The sequence below is a fragment of the Schistocerca cancellata genome, chromosome 7 (genome assembly GCF_023864275.1).
Source record: "Schistocerca cancellata isolate TAMUIC-IGC-003103 chromosome 7, iqSchCanc2.1, whole genome shotgun sequence".
Classification (NCBI taxonomy): Eukaryota; Metazoa; Arthropoda; class Insecta; order Orthoptera; family Acrididae; genus Schistocerca; species Schistocerca cancellata.
The window spans coordinates 221487671-221496557 of record NC_064632.1 but is presented as its reverse complement, the minus strand read 5'-3'; positions in this window follow the sequence as shown (position 1 = coordinate 221496557).

Genomic DNA, 8887 nt, shown 5'->3' with positions numbered 1-8887 from the left:
CTTGAAGTGCCTCAGAAAACTAATCAATTAACACCTTAGAACATCACATCTACATCTACTTTTATATTCCGAAAGCCACTCAACGGTGTGTGGCGGAGAGCACTTTACGTGCCACTGTAATTACCTCCCTTTCCTGTTCCAGTCGCGTATGGTTCGCAGGACGAACGACTGCCGGAAAGCCTCCGTGAGCACTCTAATCACTCTAATTTTACACGCGTGATTTCCTCGGAAGGTATAAGTAGGGGGAAGCAATATATTCCATACCTCATCCAGAAACGCACCCTCTCGAAACCTGGACAGCAAGCTACACCGCGATGCAGAGCGCCTCTCTTGCAGAGTCTGCCACTTGAGTTTGCTAAACATCTCCGTAACGCTATCACGCTTACCAAATAACCTTGTGACGAAACGCGCCGCTGTTCTTTGGATCTTCTCTATTTCCTCTGTCAACCCGACCTGGTACGGATGCCACACTGATGAGCAATACTCAAGTATAGGTCGAACGAGTGTTTTGGAAGCCACCTCCTTTGTTGATGGACTACATTTTCTAAGGACTCTCCCAATGAATCTCAACCTGGCACCCGCCTTACCAACAATTAATTTTATATGATCATTCCACTTCAAATCGTTCCGTGCGCCTACTCCCAGGTCTTTTACAGAAGTAACTGCTACCAGTGTTTGTTCCGCTCTCATATGATAATACAATAAAGGATCCTTCTTTCTATGTATTCGCAATACCTAACATTTGTGTATGTTAAGTGTCAGTTGCCACTTCCTGCACCAAGTGCCAGTCCGCTGCAGATCTTCCTGCATTTCGCCGCAATTTTATAATGCTGCAACTTCTCTGTATACTACAGCATCATCCGCGAAAATCCGTATGGAACTTCCGACACTATCTACTAGGTCATTTATATATATTGTAAAAAGCAATGGTCCCGTAACACTCTCCTGTGGCACTCCAGAGGTTACTTTAACGTCTGTAGACGTCTCTCCATTGAGAACAACATGCTGTGTTCTGTTTGCTAAAAACTCTTCAATCCAGCCACACAGCTGGTCTGATATTCCGTAGGCTCTTACTTTGTTTATCAGGTGACAGTGCGGAACCGTATCGAACGCCTTCTGGATGTCAAGGAAAATGGCATCTACCTGGGATCCTGTATCTAATATTTCCTGGGTCCCATGAACAAATAAAGCGATTTGGGTCTCACACGATAGCTGTTTCCGGAATCCATGTTGATTCCTACAGAGTAGGTTCTGGGTTTCCAGAAATGACGTGATACGCGAGCAAAAAACATGTTCTAAAATTCTACAACAGATCGATGTCAGAGATGTAGGCCTATAGTTTTGTGCATCTGCTCGACGACCCTTCTTGAAAACTGGAACTACCTGTGCTCTTTTCTAATCATTTGGAACTTTCCGTTCCTCTAGAGACTTACGGAACAGGGCTGTTAGAAGGGGGGTAAGTTCTTTGTCGTATTCTGTGTAGAATCGAATTGGTAACCCGTCAGGTCCAGTGGACTTTCCTCTGTTGAGTGATTTCAGTTGCTTTTCTATTCCTTGGACACTTATTTCGATGTCAGCCATTTTTTCGTTTGTGCGAGGATTTAGAGAAGGAACTGCAGTGCTGCCTTCCTCTGTGAAACAGCTTTGGAGAAAGGGGTTTAATATTTCAGCTTTAAGCGTGTCATCCTCTGTTTCATTGCCATTGTCATCCCAGAGCTTCTGGATATGCTATTTCGATCCACTTACTGATTTAACGTGAGACCAGAAGTTCCTAGGATTTTCGGTCAAGTCGGTACATAGAATTTTACTTTCGAATTCACTTAACACTTCACGCATAGCCCTCCTTACGCCAACTTTGACATCGTTTAGCTTCTGTGTGTCTGAGAGGTTTTGGCTGCGTTTAAATTTGCAGTGAAGTTCTCTTTGCTTTCGCAGTAGTTTCCTAACTTTGTTGTTGAACCACGGTGGGTTTTTCCCGTCCCTGACAGTTTTACTCGGCACGTACCTGTCTAAAACGCATTTTACGATTGCCTTGAACTTTTTCCTTAAACACTCAACATTGTCAGTGTCGGAACAGAAATTTTAGTTTTGATCTGTTAGGTAGTCTGAAATCTGCCTCCAATTACTCTTACTAAACAGATAAACCTTCCTCCCATTTTTTTATGTTCCTATTTACTTCTATATTCAGGGAATTGAATGCTTCTTCATAAAATCGACTATGGAAGGAAAAGATTGTTCTTGAGCGCTGTAATAAACTGCATAGTCTTACAAAACGTCAATAACTGGAAAACAGATAATCTAGTCTCCCGCTGGACGATATAACTGATAGAACAAATGTTAAAGTTCCTACAAGCCAGTGAGGAGCACACTCGTCGTGAACGCTGAGTCCGCGCCGAGCTCGAGTAATGGAAAAGTTGATGTTCCCAACCACAATAACGGCTGCTGCGGTTGGAGTGGAGACGTGGGCTTTGAATTGTGTGACGAGCACACATTTGACATCCGGCGATCTGCATTAGGTGCACCAGAGCACACTGATATCCTTTTCACCTTGAGTTTTCACCCCACTCCTCAACCTTTATTCTATTTCTGTCATTACTTCTTCGAAGTATGGATTAATAATAAGGGGCGACCGACTATGCCCCGGTCTTTTACCCTTTCTGATTCGAAAGCTCCGTTCTTGATCTCCTATTCCCAGACTATACGAGTAACGGTTCTGAACTGCACATCTGGCCGCCATACCCTTCTCTAGGGAAGCTGTAGCATGTCAGACAGTATGTTAGAGTAGTAAACGGATGGCATAGATCACGCCATAAATTACTGTACATTCGTTGCCACTGAGGGTACCTATTAAAATCCTACTCCAAACCAACATCTTTCGATAACGGGATGATACAAATTCGTAACTGTGTTAAAGCTCTTAGTAATGAAAACAGAAATACAAATCTATTGCGCCGGCCAGTGTGGCCGAGTGGTCCTAGGCGCTTCAGTTTGGAACCACGCGACCGCTACGGTCGCAGGTTCGAATCCTGCCTTGGGCTTGGATGTGTGTGATGTCCTTAGGTTAGTTAGGTTTAGGTAGTTCGAAGTTCTAGGGGACTGATGACCTAAGATGTTAAGTTCCATAGTGCTCAGAGCCATTTGAACCAAGCCAATTTATTGCAGAAATAAATGGTTTTCGCATACAATACGTAAGGCGAAAAGAACTCTATCAAACTATATTTAAATTTGGCAAAAATTTCTTTATGAAGAGATATTTCATGTTTCACAATTTTAGCGTCATTTTTATTCTTGTTTTATTGTTCTCCTTCGTCACAAATGAAGAAAGGTTTGTCAAACAAAAATTTTTCCGTTTGTATGGTGGTACCCCCCCCCCCCCCCCCATGAACCATGAACCTTGCCGTTGGTGGGGAGGCTTGCGTGCCTCATCGATACAGATAGCCGTACCGTAGGTACAATCACAACGGAGGGGTATCTGTGGAGAGGCCAGACAAACGTGTGGTTCCTGAAGAGGGGCAGCAGCCTTTTCAGTAGTTGCAAGGGCAACAGTCTGGATGATTGACTGATCTGGCCTTGTAACAATAACCAAAACGGCCTTGCTGTGCTGGTACTGCAAACGGCTGAAAGCAAGGGGAAACTACGGCTGTAATTTTTCCCGAGGGCATGCAGCTTTACTGTATGATTAAATGATGATGGCGTCCTCTTGGGTAAAATATTGCGGAGGTAAAATAGTCCCCCATTCGGATCTCAGGGCGGGGACTGCTCAAGAGGATGTCGTTATCAGGAGAAAGAAAACTGGCGTTCAACGGATCGGAGGAAAATAGGAATGCGGGTAAGCTACTACAAACAGCATAGTGAACGCATTATTGTGGCCAAGATAGATACGAAGCCCACACCTACTACAGTAGTACAAGTTTATATGCAAACTAGCTCTGCAGATGACGAAGAAATTGAAGAAATGTATGATGAAATAAAAGAAATTATTCAGATAGTGAAGGGAGACGAAAATTTAATAGTCATGGGTGACTGGAATTCGAGTGTAGGAAAAGGGGGAGAAGGAAACGTAGTAGGTGAATATGGATTGGGGCTAAGAAATGAAAGAGGAAGCCGCCTGGTAGAATTTTGCACAGAGCACAACTTAATCATAGCTAACACTTGGTTCAAGAATCATAAAAGAAAGTTGTATACATGGAAGAACCCTGGAGATACTGACAGGTTTCAGATAGATTATATAATGGTAAGACAGAGATTTAGGAACCAGGTTTTAAATTGTAAGACATTTCCAGGGGCAGATGTGGACTCTGACCACAATCTATTGGTTATGACCTGTAGATTAAAACTGAAGAAACTGCAAAAAGGTGGGAATTTAAGGAGATGGGACCCGGATAAACTGAAAGAACCTGAGGTTGTACAGAGTTTCAGGGAGAGCATAAGGGAACAATTGACAGGAATGGGTGAAAGAATTACAGTAGAAGAAGAATGGGTAGCTTTGAGGGATGAAGTAGTGAGGGCAGCAGAGGATCAAGTAGGTAAAAAGACGAGGGCTTGGGTAACAGAAGATATATTGAATTTAATTGCTGAAAGAAGAAAATATAAAAATGCAGTAAATGATGCAGGCAAAAAGGAATACAAACGTCTCAAAAATGAGATCGACAGGATGTGCAAAATGGCTAAGCAGGGAAGGCTAGAGGACAAATGTAAGGATGAAGAGACTTATCTCACTAGGGGTAAGATAGATACTGCCTACAGGAAAATTAAAGAGACCTTTGGAGATAAGAGAACCACTTGTATGAACATCAAGAGCTCAGATGGAAACCCAGTTCTAAGCAAAGAAGGGAAAGCAGAATGGTTTAAGGAGTATATAGAGGGTCCATACAAGGGCGATGTACTTGAGGACAATATTATGGAAATGGAAGAGGATGTAGAAGAAAATGAAATGGGAGATACGATACTGCGTGTAGAGTTTGATAGAGCACTGAAACACCTGAGTCGAAACAAGGCCCCCGGAGTAGACAACATTCCATTGGAACTACTGACGGCCTTGGGAGAGCCAGTCCTGAAAAAACTCTACCATCTGGTGAGCAAGATGTATGAAACAGGCGAAATACCCTCAGACTTCAAGAAGAATACAATAATTCCAATCTCAAAGAAAGCAGGTGTTGACAGATGTGAAAATTACCGAACAATCAGTTTAATAAGCCACAGCTGCAAAATACTAACACGAATTCTTTACAGACGAATGGAAAAACTAGTAGAAGCCGACCTCGGGGAAGATCAGTTTGGATTCCGTAGAAATACTGGAACACGTGAGGCAATACTAACCTTAAGACTTATCTTAGAAGAAAAATTAAGAAAAGGCAAACCTACGTTTCTAGCATTTGTAGACTTAGAGAAAGCTTTTGACAATGTTGACTGGAATATTCTCTTTCAAATTCTAAAGGTGGCAGGGGTAAAATACAGGAAATGAAAGGCTATTTACAATTTGTACAGAAACCAGATGGCAGTTATAAGAGTCGAGGGACATGAAAGGGAAGCAGTGGTTGGGAAGGGAGTAAGACAGGGTTGTAGCCTCTCCCCGATGTTATTCAATCTGTATATTGAGCAAGCAGTAAAGGAAACAAAAGAAAAATTCGGAGTAGGTTTTAAAATCCATGGAGAAGAAATAAAAACTTTGAGGTTCGCCGATGACATTGTAATTCTGTCAGAGACAGCAAAGGACTTGGAAGAGCAGTTGAATGGAATGGACAGTGTCTTGAAAGGAGGATATAAGATGAACATCGACAAAAGCAAAACGAGGATAATGGAATGTAGTCGAATTAAATCGGGTGATGCTGAAGGAATTCCATTAGGAAATGAGACACTTAAAGTAGTAAAGGAGTTTTGCTATTTGGGGAGCAAAATAACTGATGATGGTCGAAGTAGAGAGGATATAAAATGTAGACTGGCAATGGCAAGGAAAGCGTTTCTGAAAAAGAGAAATTTGTTAACATCGAGTATAGATTTAAGTGTCAGGAAGTCATTTCTGAAAGTATTTGAATGGAGTGTAGCCATGTATGGAAGTGAAACATGGACGATAAATAGTTTGGACAAGAAGAGAATAGAAGCTTTCGAAATGTGGTGCTACAGAAGAATGCTAAAGATTAGTTGGGTAGATCACGTAACTAATGAGGAAGTCTTGGATAGGATCGGGGAAAAGAGAAGTTTGTGCCACAACTTCACAAGAAGAAGGGACCGGTTGGTAGGACATGTTATGAGGCATCAAGGGATGACCAATTTAGTATTGGAGGGCAGCGTGGAGGGTAAAAATCGTAGAGGGAGACCAAGAGATGAATACACTAAGCAGATTCAGAAGGATGTTGGTTGCAGTAGGTACTGGGAGGTGAAGAAGCTTACACAGGATAGAGTAGCATGGAGAGCTGCATCAAACCAGTCTCAGGACTGAAGACCACAACATCAACAACAACAACAACATGGTGGTACAGAAGGATTATTTATCCCATCTCAGAAGACGCTCTGAACATTGCAGTAATGTCCGAGGCAGTACTTGCTTTTCCCAAACACTATTCGATATTCTGTACCCAAGTATCACTGATCGCTAAGTCAGAAATTTGATAAGTGTGGATCAACTGAAATGTTAAGAATCCTGTTACCAGAGGTTTGAATTGAGCGTAAAATTGGAAAAGTTCCGTTTATTTTGGATATTTGTTTCCTAAGAGGTATTTCCGGAGTAAACATCTCTGGACGTACACTTAAAACAGTATCCAATTTTACGTATAATGATTACAGTTGCAACCTCCCTGCTGCGTTCATGATCTAACAACTCAAACTGCATAATACAATGGATTTCATTATCCCTACAACCTACGACTTCTGTATACCAGAAGTCAGGATTTCAATTACGTTACACAAAGTTTAATGATTGATTCAATTCTTTTTAATGGTTTAGATTTATCTAAGATTCATATAACTGGTTCATTCACATTTCCTTTACACAAATGGACTGAGAAAACCTTATTGGCCAATGTAAGGTTTGGCAAGGACGATGACAATCAGTAGAAATTTTCACCTTGTGTGGCTGGGCATTATCTTGCTGAAATGTAATTGTCGTGAAGGGCAACAAAACGGTGCGGGTGAGTGGAGGGGGGTGGGGTGGGGGGGGGGGATTGGTACAGTGTCGTCGATGTGCCGCTGTGCTATAAGGGTGCTGCTGCTGACGACCAAAAGGGGGACCTGCTATGAAAAAGATTGGCACCCCAGATCATCACTCCTGTTGCCTGGTCGTATAATCTAGGCCCATCATTTACATAACGTTATTACGACTTCCATGTCGCCTCGTCTCAGACTGACACAGATAGAGATAAATACGGACCAGGACAAGTTATATGGAATGGCTTATTTTAAGTAAAACCACTGGAATTGCTGGATGCTGTAGTATACTGAGACGTTGCAGCAATAGAAAATTGCAGCGAAATCCAGGAAGAATCATACAATGTAGGCTTGTGGACAAGTACATATTGGAACAACGAAAAGAAGTGTAAACACCCGCTTAGCCGAACATAAAAGACACACCGAAAAATCGACCGTAGCTGATCATGTTTTTCGAGATGGGAATCATGAAATTAAATTTAATGAGACAAGCGTTCTAGCACGAACATCCCATTATCATGCGCTCATGTATAGAGAAACAATAGAAATTCACAAACACCACAACAATTTCAATAGAAAAGAGGAAGTTTTAAAGTTGGACAAAATATGGATGTCGACGTTGCGCCAGCAGAATGACAATCGATTACTCTTAATCAAGAATGATGACGCCTTCCAAAGATAGGCATACCGTCGGCATCAAGTGACGAATTGTGGTGCCCTCTATGCGCTCTGTAAATGCGAGAGTACCTGCAGCCTCAGTGGGAGTAGCCGGACGACCTCAGAAGATGTCTCCCGCAGATGGAGACGAAACGTCAGGTGGAAATTTTATACATCGACCACGGCCTCTCAGCTCGGAAGTTTTAACTGAAGAAATTCAGGAAGATCTGCAGCGGATAGGCACTAGGTGCAGAGAGTGGTAACTGACCCTTAACATAGACAAATGTAATGTATTGCGAATACATAGAAAGAAGGATCCTTTATTGTATGATTATATGATAGCGGAACAAACACTGGTAGCAGTTACTTCTGTAAAATATCTGGGAGAATGCGTGCGGAACGATTTGAAGTGGCATGATCATATACAATTAATTTTTGGTAAGGCGGGTGCTGGGTTGAGATTCATTGGGAGAGTCCTTAGAAAATGTAGTCCATCAACAAAAGAGGTGGCTTCCAAAACACTCGTTCGACCTATACTTGAGTATTGCTCATCAGTGTGGCATCCGTACAAGGTCGGGTTGACAGAGGAGATAGAGAAGATCCAAAGAAGAGCGGCGCGTTTCGTCACAAGGTTATTTGGTATGCGTGATAGCGTTACGGCGATTTTTAGCAATCTCAAGTGGCAGATTCTGCAAGAGACGCGCTCTGCATCGCGGTTTCGAGAGGGTGTGTTTCTGGATGAGGTATCGAATATATTGCTTCCCCCTACTTATACCTTCCGAGGAAATCACGAATGTAAAATTAGAGAGATTCGAGCGGGCACGGAGGCTTTTCGGCAGTCGTTCTTCCGGCGAAACATATGCGACTGGAACAGGCAATGGAGGTAACGACAGTGGCACGTAAAGTGCCCTCCGCCACACACCGTTGGTTGGCTTGCAGAGTATAAATGTAGATGTAGATGCAGAAATCCACCGCTGTCTGGAGCTCGCCCAGACACGTCTTCGCTGGTCATCGTGGCTCAGTTCGATGCGGGAGTCATCACCGAAGACTAACCTACTCCAGTCAGTGAGGTTCTAAGCCAAAGATG